This window comes from Ovis canadensis, chromosome 22, assembly GCF_042477335.2.
Source record: "Ovis canadensis isolate MfBH-ARS-UI-01 breed Bighorn chromosome 22, ARS-UI_OviCan_v2, whole genome shotgun sequence".
NCBI classification, from domain to species: domain Eukaryota; kingdom Metazoa; phylum Chordata; class Mammalia; order Artiodactyla; family Bovidae; genus Ovis; species Ovis canadensis.
This window is the reverse complement of record NC_091266.1, coordinates 48,827,069-48,840,944: the sequence shown is the minus strand read 5'-3', so window position 1 is coordinate 48,840,944 and position 13,876 is coordinate 48,827,069. Positions and strand designations below refer to the sequence as shown.

At 44.7% G+C, this 13,876-nt stretch overlaps 1 protein-coding gene across 50 annotated transcripts in view; it reads right to left on the bottom strand.

Moving 5' to 3' along the window:
• The window catches only part of TCF7L2 (transcription factor 7 like 2), a 200,875-nt gene that overhangs the window by 75,773 nt on the left and 111,226 nt on the right, over positions 1-13,876 (bottom strand). The window lies entirely within an intron of this gene.

Genomic DNA, 13,876 nt, shown 5'->3' with positions numbered 1-13,876 from the left:
TTCTAGACAGGAACATCTGTGTCATTCCAGCATTCCTCACAACTACCCTGTGAGGTGGGTCCTGTTGTGCCCATTTTACAGAGGAGGAAACTGACTCAGAGACATTAAGGAGCATGCCCAAGGTCACACAGCTAGTAGACGGCAGGGTAAGGGGGACCAGAACCAGGTCTCACTCAACTCATACTGTTGTTACATAAATACATCTTCCTGTCCAGATGTTGACTATTGCTCTAAAAACGGGGTAGAGAATTGATCGGTGTTAAGAGCGACCTGGGGTCCAAGAACGGCTATTTCACAACAAGGAAATATCATTCTAATTTTTGTTAAAAAAAAAAAAAAAGACCTATGACTTTTTTGTTCATGATAAAGAATTATGTCTTCTCTACCCTAGTTGTTAAAAAGTTCTATGTGAAGGAAAATCCCCATGAACAAATTTTTTCACCCTTTTTAATCCCCCCCCCAAAAAACAGAATTCAAAATTAAGAATATGAGATTGGGCACAATACCCAATATTTTATGTTCTGATATTCACTAAATAGCAGAATGAGCATGGTGGGCACTGAAGACTAGGAGTTAGAAAAGCAATGGAAATAGCGGACAAATCTGTGAAACAGCAGCCACATTTCTAGAATAATTTACATGGTTCTCAGACAACTGCATCCTCTGATGGTGGGGGGGGTGGTTTCTCCAGGTGGATTAAACCAGCCAAAAGCATGTGAATACCCAAAATGAGAAGGGGCCATATCACCTGCAAACCGGTGCCTCGCCATTGCCCTCATGAGTTGCAACTGTCCCCGTGGCTGGACACTGAAAGTCACCACTGCAGGAAGCCCAAGGTCTGCCCCCAGGAAGCACAGCCCAAGCCCCAGAGGAAGCACGGGTGCCCAGCCCTGGACATCTCTGGTCTCCATCCGGGAAGCAGAGTCTCCCTCTCTGCCCTTCTCCACAGGGCTCGTTTGTAAACAGGAACGTGAGTCACGGTCCAGGCATGAGTCCATTTTCCAGATTAGCCTAGCTTTACAACCAAGGTCATCCTATTCTGCCCCCATCACAGCAGTGACTCATCTTACTGCCTCCCACCAAAGGGAACACGGTTTAGCCCTTCAGTTGTTCCTGAAAGGAACCCAGCAGTATGGGGGTTTCAATCCTGGTCTGCTTGCTTTGCTTCCTAACACAATGCTGAGAGCAAAGACGTAACATTCCTGAGGGCAAGCATCCCAGGAGTTTGGAAAAGAAATGAATCTAAGGATACCCCAGACCACATTATCTTCCCATGGCCTCTCAGGGTCTCCACTCCCAGAGGGGCTTGCACACATATGGGTATATGGGCACATGCACACACACATTTTCTCTCTCTCTCCCCCTTTGTACAGGATCTAATACTCTTCCTGGGAACCTCAGAGCCAAATTTGCAGGTCACGTCTACCAATCTCGTAGGATCTTCCAGTTTTGAAATTTGTGAGATTACCCTTACCCCCATCTTATCTTACAGGTCTATCTTGCTTTCCTCTTTATTCTAATTTCCTTCATTATTCACTTCCCATCTTTTTACATAATATGAAGTCTTACAAGCCACTTCAAATTTGGGGGGGGGTATAGGATTTCTCATAAATAGATCTAAGTGTGCATACAAACACCAAGTCATTTTGTTACCTTGAGAGAACTCTAAATGAGTTTTCCCCTAACAAATACAAGACTCTTCAACAAATCCTAAAGATGACACACAGACCTCTGCCAAGTTTTCCGCTCAGCATCCATTCAAACTTTTTCTGGTAACAGTACCCTGAATTATTTAGGAGGTATCACCCCAACTCTTGACCCATTCAGTTTGGATAGAGTGGACTCTAGCCCCCAGCTCCACAGATGGGCAAGTTTATTCAGTTCAAATGCACTCAGCCCATTACGCCCCCTGACCACAGACGCTGGTTCAGAGTCATGCAGGGAGATAAGGTCTCTCTGGACTTGAACCTGCCCCTATGCAACGGAGTCAACCTGGAGGAAAGCAGAGCCAAGGAAGAAGGAAATGGTGTCCTGGAATAACGTGACCCTGGATCCAGCCATGCCTGACACATGTTTCCTATAAACTTTTCAAGTATGGGTCAATACACTCATTTTCCTTGGGCCAGTTTGGGCTAGGTTGGAGGAAGGAGAAGGGCATCCTGACCAGAGAAACCTAGTCGCCTTTGTCAGACTGACCTCAATAATCATCCATCCACAAAGCAAGCAGTAATGTGGAAAAACTTGGAGATGTTCCAGGAAAAGTCAATGAAGGCCTCTGGAGTTTCATGATCCAGGCATGATGAGGGGATTGTTACAAGGCAATATACTGGAGATAAGTGTCCAGTACTTTTCAAAATAAGAATGACTGTGGCGTGTGGCTAGTCTTTGGACAGGGGAGTAGGGACCTTGCAAAAACCACATGCCTGCTAGAATTACCACTCGGCCCTTCTCCTTTAGTGCCTCCAAAGCCAATGGCTTCACCGACTTTACTGAGATGCGGTCTCCAGAAGTTGAGGCTGTGACATGTCAAGAAAGATGGCAGGCAAAGCAGGTGTAGGTTTCATTTTCCCTGATGACGTGGCCCCTGAGGACACGGTGAGTTGGCCAGCTCTGGACATGACGACATGGAGCAGAATCAAGGTGTATCACTAAAAGTTGGAGCAATAGTTGTGTATTCTACTATTTTGTTTCTTTATGAGCTTAAAGCCACCTTCAGCAGGTGGCTGGGCAACATTCAGAAGTTAATGTAACAGAATGGAAACCAAGGAGATAGAAAGTACAAATTGCTCTGCCAGGAAAAATAAACACAAAAGAAAAAGAGAGTATAGAAGGAGCTGAAAAGCATTTAAAAATCAAAACCCCTAAAAATACTAAAGCCTCCACACATACAGATTTTATATGAAATGTGTTACTCACACCAAATTTGGTCAACAGCTGTTGGCTACTGGGAGAATTCAGTATCCACTGCTTAAGCAGGAGGAAAAAAGCAAAAGCCTCCAATTTTGTTTCAGTAAAGTTTGGTGTGATCATTAATTTTTATGGGTCAACTTGTCTGGGCAATGGGGTGACCAGATATTTGGTCAAACATTCTGAGTGTTTCTGTGTTTTGGATGAGTTTAAACTGGTAGAATGAATAAAACTGACTGCCCTCCTTAATGTGAGTAGGCCGTGTCCAATCAGCTGAAGGCCTGAATTGAAGAAAGGCTGATCCTAACCAAATAAGGAAAATTCCTCCCGTTTGACTACCTTCAAGCTGAGACGTGGGAGTTTTTCTTCCTGCCTTTAGACTTGAGCTAAAACACAGGCTCTTTCTGGGTCTCAAGTCTGCTAGCCTTTGGACCAGAACTACATCACCAGCTCTCTTGATTCTGAGGCCTCCAGACTCAGACTAGAGCTAAACTATAAACTTCCCTGGGCCTCCAGCTTATTGAGTGCAGATCTAGGCACTTCTTGGTCTTCATAATTGCATGAGTCAATTCATTACTTACAATAAGTCTCTTTCTATATCCATCTATCTCCTATTGGTTCCATTTCTCTGGAGAACCCTAATACATTTGGGTTATGTTTTTTATATGTTTTCTCCCCTCAAGTAAGAGGGAAAGGATTATTTATGGGTCTCTCAAAGGAATCAGAATTGCAAAATGGAATGGGTCTTAGAAATCATGTAATTGAATTCTTTGTTGTTGTTGTTTCTTTTTTAATCCCTAAGTCTAGGTATAAAGGGACCTCCCCAGGACTATACAGCTAGAAAAGAACAAACCAAAAACCCAGGTTTTTTAAAAACTAGGAGGTCAGGGTTCTATGCATAACATGGAAGAGTTTTATTTTGAAACAGCAGCATCTCGGGAAGGAAAAACATCCATTTGAGAGAAGGACGTGGGAAGAACCATTCCACTAAAGAAGCCAACTAATAAAATGATAATTAAAAAAAAAAAAAACTGGCAAGAGGGTGAAATCCTCTTATCTCTTTATCATCCTTAAACAAGGATACAAAAAACAATTAAGCAACAGCAGCCATCCATCCATCCAACCAACCACACATACACATAAACTCAGAGGGTTCAGGTCTTTATGCTCTATCAATTATTGTCACTTCTGAAAGTACGGTAAGTTTGGTGTGAACTAATCACATTAGAAAGGTCTTGTCAAACAAGACACAAAAAAACTGTAATGGCGCTGGGAAAGCCACCATTTTTATCTTTAAAGGTGAGTCCAGTTTTTTCCCAAAGTAGCATGCCACCACAGACATGGTAAATGTACGTGACACTACTTTTCATGACTTATTTTTCTAAAATATGAGCATGTGAGTGATAAGGTGTGAGAGTCTGTGTGTGGTGTGTGTACAGACTGCCCACCAACGGGCGTGCAGAGGTAAGTGGGTATCCTCCAGTGGGGGTGACAGTGGCCTGCAGGAACGGCAAGTTCCCAGTTCGCACAGAGCAGCTCCTTCTTGTCAATATCACTTGTCACTTCCTGGTCAGTATCACTGGGCCACCCTGCTTAGAGCTGGCATCAGGTGAAATGTAACCATCACCCCTACACTCAAGGGATGTAGGAATGAAGTCTGCCTTAGCCCTCAAGAACTTCATCTTAGTGAGAAAGAGACTAGGGATCCAAACGGAATGAACACAAAAGGAGCCAATATTAAGTCCCTTCTTAGACTAGTCTTTTATCATCCTCGATCTCAGCAAAGAGACGGATGTAGGGCCCTATTTTCACTGCCACTTTCCCACCAACTAGCTGTGTGCCCTGTACTTCTGGGGGCTTACTGTGTCAAGTCATGTGAGGGCCCTGCCTACCTCCAATGTGCTCCAAATCTGCAGGGTGAGAAGAATGGGGGTGGGAGGGTTGGGGGGAGCATTAATTCCTCCCATCACTCGGAGTACAAATCTTATATGCCTGGATTTCTGCACATGGACACTGAGGCAATATTTATTATAAACAGTGACATCTAGGAGAAAAAACTTTCTTTTACCAGATAAAATATCTACATGGCCAAGGAAAAATACTTCAGCAATAAGGTATAATAAAAGGGAATTTGTAGCATCATTTTGAATGGTGTTTCCTGGTTTAAAGAAAACTTTGCCAACTTTTGTTTTCTGAGGGGGAAAAAAGTACTTCTCAATAACAAATATTGAGAAGATGAAAAAGAAACCCACTTTCTTATTATGGTAGAAACAAATGAAGGAAAATCATCTAAAATAGTTTTCGAAGAGCTTGGGATAAAGTTTAAAAAAAGAGTTACTTGAGTAATTTTGAATAAAGGAGATGCTTTTATTTTTTAGCTGAAATCAACACTAAAGTAGCCCAGAAAGTGAACTCAAGGCTTTCTGGGATGGTAATAATGTACAACAGCCAACCTTAATAATGGAAAATTAGCCAAGGCATGAAAAAAGTAAATGAAGTTCTAACAGACATCGCCGGAACACTAAATGAAGTCCTTTCTACAGCCAAACTAATTCCTCGGACACCCATGCGCTAGCAGAACACCAGTGTATTGCTCCGGTCTGTTTCCTCAGACAGTGATGAGGTTCCGTGGTGACCTCAGCAGATGGAAAACCGAAGCTTCTCCGTGCAACCTCCATCTCCATCACTTGCATATGGAATTGAGAGATTAACAGTGTAATCTCTCCAGACAAGTAAAATGTCAGCAAGCTCATGAAAAACCATGCTCATCAGTTACTTTGGAAGAAAAGGACCTGATTCACAGGTGCAGGCGTAGATCGCTATGGAAGAAATAGAGGCAGAAGCTCAGGTCCAGAATGGCTGAAGGAAGCTTTGTGCATCCAGCTAGCAAATAAATGTAATAACAGGCTACTGATGAGATTTTTGGTACAGGGTAGTGCCTTCTCCCAGAAGAGCCTCTGGGAAGGGGTGTGGGTCCATACTTTGCCCCTGAGGGCCATAGACAGTACTGCGTAGAATCAAGGGACCAAGACAGGGAGAGAGTTTGATTGGGACTGGCAGTGTGTACTTGGTAATCCTCTCTTTACAAACCAACATACTCTCTAAAAAAGATAAAGCAAAGCACCCCAAAATGGAGCTGAGAGATTTTAAAGACAACACAGAGACCAGCTGTGCCTGGGGAGCCAGTTACCACTCAAGAAATTTGGAGCGCTTTGCCCCAAAACAGAAAGCAGTGTTGATCAATAACCCCCTCCTCCCATATCAATAGGACCAAATGTTTTAAAATGCAAATAACAGGTTTCTAGAAGAACCCTGGAATTTCTCCTGGAAATGTTTTTATAGTTCACATCTTGCTAGTCGTAGGAGCCCCAATTAAATGTCTTCTCTTCTCACTGATTATTAGCATTAGATAATAACATACTATTTTCTGCTAATACGTTTCCTGACAACATCAAACTCCAGAGGGTCTTCATGGTGCAATAACTGAATAACTGTGGAAATGAGGACTAATTTATGAGAAAACATTATTTAAACCTGCTCAGTGTTTATGAAAAACAACCATTTTGGCTTAAATGCACTATACTAATGGCCTAAAAACTTATTAAATTGAAATAACTTAAAAAAAAAAAACCTCCCCAAACATTATGAAAAAGCAGGAATCACACTGCAAGGCCATAAGGTTATAAATATTCAAAAACAACAGACACTCACAGGTAGGACCCACCCATGACACCATCTCATTTAAAACGAGAAGGTACTTGAGAATTTGGGGAAAGGCTTGCCAGCTCCATTCGCTAACATCTCTGGTTCCAAAATCACACTCGCCTCCTAGTTGTCCTCAGAAAGAATCACACTATTGCTAATCCTAACTGTTGTCACTGGGCACACACCTGGGACAACCATGGTGTGCTCCTGCCTGGACTGGGGTGATGAATTCTCTCAGAATTATGGTATTTGGAGTTTCTCAGCTTAAAAGGGAGAGAGCTGGTGTCATAGGATAAGAGATCTGAGATAAATTATCCCATGCTACTCAAGTCACGCACTATCCTTCTACCCCAGATGCTTATATCTTGAATAAACACATCAGTAAAAATCAGATTAAAGAGAACCTTGAGAGAGGAAAAAATAAGTCCTAATTGCGGGTGTGTGCGCGTGTGCATATGTGTGTGTGTGTAGAAGACAACAGAGACAGGACACCCAGGTGGCGGTGCTGGTAGTAGAGAACCCACCTGCCAACGCAGGAGACGTAAGAGATGAGGGTTGGAATCCCTGGTTCGAGAAGATCCCCTGGAGGAGGGCATGGTAACCCACTTCTGTATTCTTGCCTGGGAAATCCCATGGACAGAGGAGCCTGGGGGGCTACGATCCATAAGGTCACAAAGAGTCGGACTCAACTGAAACAACTTAGCATGCATGCATGCAATATCTTTAAATTTCTGAAGCTTACCATCAACTGATACATGGATCAGTAAAATGTGATCTAGCAACACTATGGAATATTATCTGGCTATTAAAAAGTAATGAAATAGAAACAGATGCCACAAAATGGATGATCTTTTTATTCCCCAAACTTTAAACATTTTTATTTTGTATTGGGGTAAAGAAAATTAACAATGTTGTGGTGGTTTCAGGTGAACAGGGAAGGGACTCAGCCATACACACATGTATAACATGGATGAATCTTGAGAAGACCATGCTAAGTGAAAGAAGTCAGTCACCAAGGACCACATATATGATTCTATACATGCAAAATATCAGGAAGAGACAGATCCATAGTGACAGAGAGTAGATGGTGGATGGGGGGTGAGTTGGAGGAAGCGGGGAGTGACAACTAATGGGGACACTGTTTCTTTTGCAGGTGATGAAATGTTCTCAACTTCACTGTGGTGATGGTTGCAAAATCCTATAAATATACTAAAAATCCAGGGAAGGCAGTGGCACCCCACCCCAGTACTCTTGCCTGGAAAATCCAATGGACAGAGGAGCCCGGTGGGCTGCAGTCCATGGGGTTGCTAAGAGTCGGACACGACTGAGCGACTTCCCTTTCACTTTTCACTTTCATGCATTGGAGAAGGAAATGGCAACCCACTCCAGTATTCTTGCCTGGAGAATCCCAGGGATAGGGGAGCCCGGTGGGTTGCCGTCTATGGGGTCGCACAGAGTCGGACACGACTGAAGTGACTTAGCAGCAGCAGCAGCAGCATACTAAAAATCACTAAAGTGCACCCTTTAAAAGGGTGAACTGTATAGTTTTAAATTCTGAAGTTCCAATTGACCTAACTACCATTATCTTATCTCTAACTACCTTCTGAGCACATTTTATTTGAAGCAAATACTCAACTCTGGGCAACAGGCAGGGTAAGAATTATTATTCCCATTTCACAGGAAACAGAGGTCCAAAGAGCTTCTGTTTTCCTTCCACTGGCTGCCTAGGTTTCCACAGGGTGCAAGGAGGAGTGTGAACTATGGGGGAGTCTTAGGTCTTATCAACTCCCCAAATCAGGGAGGGATTAATATCCAGCTCTTGCCAGATGTCTAGAAATTTATAGGGCTGGGTCATGCAGACAGGCTATTAAACAAAAGACATTGAAAAAATGGCACTTGGATTACTGGAATGCAATTCATAATAGCATGAAATTCAGGTTAAACCATTTAGCTAAAAAAGGAGGGGGGGAGTCATCTCTTGAGTTGATATCCAGAAGGGTGAAAATATACCCAATTAGATGTGGCCATATAATTTTCACATCAAACATCTTGCGCTCCCAAAGGCAACTAATGGCACAGCTCACTGCGGATTTTCCCAAGTTTTCAGGAGCAATGACAGCCCTCTTCAACAAAGCCATTTAACATAACAGAAGGTTAAAGTAGGAACCACAAACACTTGCTTTTCTTAATTTACACCTTTCATTTACTTCCCCAGAAATGTCATGGAGGAGCCAGGAAATTTATGATGTACTGTCAATAGATGGTTCCTTTTAAGAACAGGATTTAGAAAGCAAAATATGAATTCTAGAAGGTAAGCTGGAGGTATACTAAGAAAAACAACAACAACAAACTTTTAGTATTCCAGGAGAAGCAAGATGACTTGGTTGGGGCTCACACTTAATTTTAAAGAAAAGGAAAAGGAAAGTCTATTAGGTGAGTGGGAGGCTGGTAGGTTTTGAGAAATCCAAGTGTAATGACTTCACATCATCTATCCCAATAACCAGGTACGATCGAAATCCATTGCTGGACCACAGCAAACAAAACACAGCTCACAGGGGCTTTTCTCTGCATCACTGGCTTTTGGAAGTATGAGAAACTACTAGCATTTAAATCATCATGCTTGTGTAGTTTTTAACCATTTCTTTTTTTAAAAAAATACTCTAGTAAACCACTAAGATTTTTTTAAGCCATAAAGTAATTGGAAAAAAAAAAAAAAGACAAAACATACATTGGCAAGTTGAGATGTCATTCATTTTAAAGATATTCTTTCTTCTACCTTGGTGTGTTTTTTACTTTAAGGAATAACAGAGGGAAAGCTGCTCAATAAACACTTGTGTTAAAGCAGGATTTCTCAACCTCAGCACTACTGACTTTTTGATAGTTCTTTCGGTGGGGTGCGGGGGGCGGGGGGGGTGACAGGCGCCTGCCTTAGCAGCATCTCTGGCCTCTACCCACTAAATGACAGCAGCATCCCCCCGACCCAGCTGTGACAACCAAAAATGCATCCAGACTCTGCCGAATGCCTCCTGGACAGCAAAATCACCCCAGCTGAGAACCAGGGAGCTAAAGGTAACTGGCCTGAACACTTCCCTATAATGAGGGCTGATGCAGAGGCCCTAGCTTGACAAAGGACCCAGATTCCTCCACAACAAAATTGGCCAGCTCTCATCCAAATCCTCCCACAGCGATCAGTTTCAGAAAGCCAGGAAAATATGATGATCTGGTAAACATCCCCAGGGACCAGCGCACAGCCTTCAACTATGTGCCAAGGCCCCACAGTGCCCTACAAGTCTTGCACGAATCCTTAACACTGGCATTTACAAATGGGTGAAGTGACAGTTCCAGCAGGAGCGGTATGTGTCTAAAGGCCGGGCGGGAGCAAGCACTTGTTGTTTAGTCACCAAGTCATGTCTGACTCTTATGTGACTCCATGGACTGTAGCCCACAGGGCTCCTTCTGTCCATGGGATTCTCCAGGCAAGAATACTGGGGTAGGTTGCCATTTTCTTCTCCAGGGGAGCTTCTCAACCCAGGGATTGAACCCTCATCTCCCAGGGAAGCCCTAGGTGCAGGTACAGGTCTCTTTAAAATGGCAGAGCTGCAGTAATCTGCTGATCTATAATAGATATCCCAGTCATTCAAGAAAACCCAAACTACTCCCTGTTCAGAGTAGAGGAGTCTGTTGGTAGCCAGTCAGCAAAACAATGATATTTTTATCTCTGATCTCCTTAATGAAAGAATCCAAAGTACAAACTAAAAAATGGAGCCCAACTCTTAATCCATAAGTCCAGAAGGTTCTGCATAATTAACTCTAGAATCTATGAGATCCCAGAGGATGTCTGTGTTCAAGCAAGAAGAGGGGCGGCACCAACAACCTCTTGGCCCTTTGGAGGATTAGTTGGCCAGCCAACTGCCCTCAAACCACCACGGATAAGCATTCCTTTGCTCATCACCCCTGGGTGCAAGAGGGCACAGCAGTGCAGGGGCCAGGGGGCCAAACCCCAGACCCATTTCAAGACCCTGGCGCCTCTGGTCCAGAGTGGAGAAACGCTGCAACACATCGTTATTCCCAGGGTGTGGTCTGTTTTCTGGACGCCGTGCCAGCAACTCCTGCTGGGAGCCGTCCAGGCCACGGGGATGGGTGGCCGTCTGACAAAGTGACTCACACCAAGGCCGACAGGTTGGAAAGGCTGGCAAGAATAAAAAATGGGAGCGGGAAGCAGCTCCGCAGGGAAGAATTCAGAACACCCTGTGACCCATTTAAACCCAAACCCTCTCGTGATCATCATCTAAACCTAGGTTTTGGGGATGGACACTCCCCCACTGACAACAACAGCTCTTTCTCTACAGACCCCAAGCTGGTGAGGAGCCCGGGAACTCTGCCTGTTGTCAGGCTTCTAGACTGGAAAGGCACCTGCTTGAAAGACAGTGAGAGAGACTTCCCCGATGGTCCAGTGCTTATGGCCCAGTGCAGGCGGGCGCAGGTTCGGTCCCTGATTAGGGAACTAAGATCCCACATGCTACTTGGTGTGACCAAAAAAAAAAAAGAAAAAGAAATAAACAGACTTAAAAACAACAGAGAGATCCATGAGGCAGCCAGCCCTGCCTGGTGACCTGCAACTCCCTTGGAACCCCTCTTAGCACCATCTCACACAAGGCTGAGCCCTATGAAACGCGGCTGGCTGCCAGCATCCTAGTAGCCTTGTGGCCCTCAACAGTGTAGTTACTCTAGCTCAGGGGCCAGGTTCCGCACTCAGCACTTAACATCTGAATTCATTAAGTCACCTTGAGAACCCTGGTTTCACATTTTTATCTAAGACATCAGAAAGGTCTTGGACCCACTGGCAATCCTTACATCGTTACCATGACGTGCGAGGGGAAGGACCCTGTGTCTTATTTCTTTTCATCCCAAAAGGGAAACCAAGAAATAAGAGATAGCTAGAGATCAAGGCAAAAAACCAACCTATGATCAGCCACCAAGTCACCACAAATAAAAACATCTCATATGCCACTGCTCGTCTTCCAAACATGAATGACATTTGTATCGGCTCCTTTTATAAGTTTCTAAGTGAGCGGGTGATCTGGAAGGCACTTTCCCACGTATTAACAGCAATGTGCCTGAACAGTCATTCTCTCTGGGGAGCATGTCTGAAGATAGTGGCAACTCAACCCTGCTCCTTCAGGCATCCGCATAGCCCCAGGCAGGTCCCCGACCCAGAGGAGCCCACTTATCTTGGGAGGGAGGGCCGTCTTCCATGAACTACACCAGGGTGACCTGCCTGCTAGAACCTGAGCCACCTCCGCCATCGAGATCCTTAACGCACCAGGCTGGCGTGGACAAGTCTCCATGTCAGTCTGGCCAGCTCACACCAGACCAGCCCTGCTGTTTTAGGCTCGGCTTCCGTTGCAGCTCAGGCACCAGTGTGGTCTGGGCCCACGCCCAATCCTGACACTGATAACATTCCTCACAGCTGCCACACCAGAACAGAAAAAGTAAAAGATTCCTCCCTCCGATGTGTGAACTAGGGGAGGAAAGCAGGGGAGGCCCCGGGGAGAAAGCCAAAGAGAAAAGGAGACGTTTCCTGCAACTCCCTTGGAGGCCCCCTTAGCACCACTACCTCCACATCTGTTCCAGCATCACAAAAGACAGATACTCAAGCTTCCCAGGCCCTGGGTACCCTCAAAGCAGGAATTTCCCCTGGAGGTGGAGGCCAAGGAGGCAGCCTTTAACTCTCTCCCCATCACCACTGGAGTTCCCACTGGGCACTCGGAGGGAGGAATCCATTCATCCCAGGTTCCACTACCAATGCCAGCATGCTCGTCTGCCTGCTTCCCAGAGTTGTGTATTCATTTCAAGCAAAATGAATTCACAATGTCCGCTTGGGTTTTTCCATCTTCTGGCCTCTTGCAGCAAACAAGGCAGTGAGGCAGAGTTGAGACAAGTGAAAGGACACTGGATTCCAGAAGGCTGAGGCTAAGAGGCCACCTCAGGCAAGTTTCCATCGTAAGTCCCTCACTTTACGAAGTGAAAGGAATAACAAAGACCGCATGGTGTATGAGTCCGTTTATATACGTCTAGAACAGGCAAATCCAGAGACAAACATACAGTAGTAGCTGCCTAGCACTGGGAGGAATTGGGGGAAACGGACAGTGGCTGCTTTTTTATTAAAAAAAAAAAAATGTTTAGCCACTGCAAACATAGGGCTTCCATCCTCCTCTGGATTAGTCAACTTTAAATGTTGTCTATTGGATTAGAAGTAAAGATAATCTGGAAGGTCCTTAGGAAGTATCTAGGTAAAGCATTAACCTGCTTGAGACTCAGCCTGCTGGTACAAGAGTAACAATGTTATCTACCCTAAAATGTCACGAGGATTCAATTTCAAGGAGGAGGTAAGGAGCTTATTAGCACAGCACCCAGGACATGGTAGACACTCCATAGAATGCTCCTGTGTACGCTCCCACAGGAAGCCTCAGAGAGAAACCCCAGGTTCTAGAGAGAAGGACTGGCTGCTATCTTTGCCTGAACTCTGTTTCTTTTTTTTTTTCCCCCAGCATTCTTTCCTCACCTTCAATATTAAGACTTTGACCAACTTAAAAGACAATAATAATAACTGCCAAAGTTTGGGAGCTCTGTGAAAGCTGTACCTGAAATGCCATGTCCTCAAAATATGCCGCGTAACTATTCCTGCAGGGTTCTCCTTCGCCAGAAAGTCTTGCCCCTATTCACCAGACAGGCCACAGCAAACAGCACAGGGACGATGCCCAGGATCACGCTGGCTTTTCCAGGAGGAGATGTCATGACCAGTTCTTGGCTCCAGACAGGCTAACCCCTTATGATCTCCTTTACAAGGGAAAGGAGAAAAACTAACGAACAGCATCGAGAAGACACCAAAAGGCTAAGATCTTCACACCACCTGTTGAATGCTAACTTCAGTAAGTGTTTTAAAGACCGACTCCAGCTAATCCATCCTAGGAAATCTTACCAGTCAGTCATTTGATCCAATGGGAGCCAACATCTGTGTATATGATCTTCCTTTCCTTGTCTCACTGATTCGTCTAGAAACTAGACCAGTTCATCCAGACAGACCAATTAGAATCCTGTCCCAGAAACGGGTCTGAGTCAAGTTAGGGCAAGAGCCCCCACAAGCCTCCAACTAAGGATGAAAGCCTGTGACACCACTCATCCTCCAGAAGCAAACAGAGACCCGAGGGTGGATGTCCCCTCGTGGGACAGTCTCTCAGCTGCCCTTCAGCAAGCTCCTCCT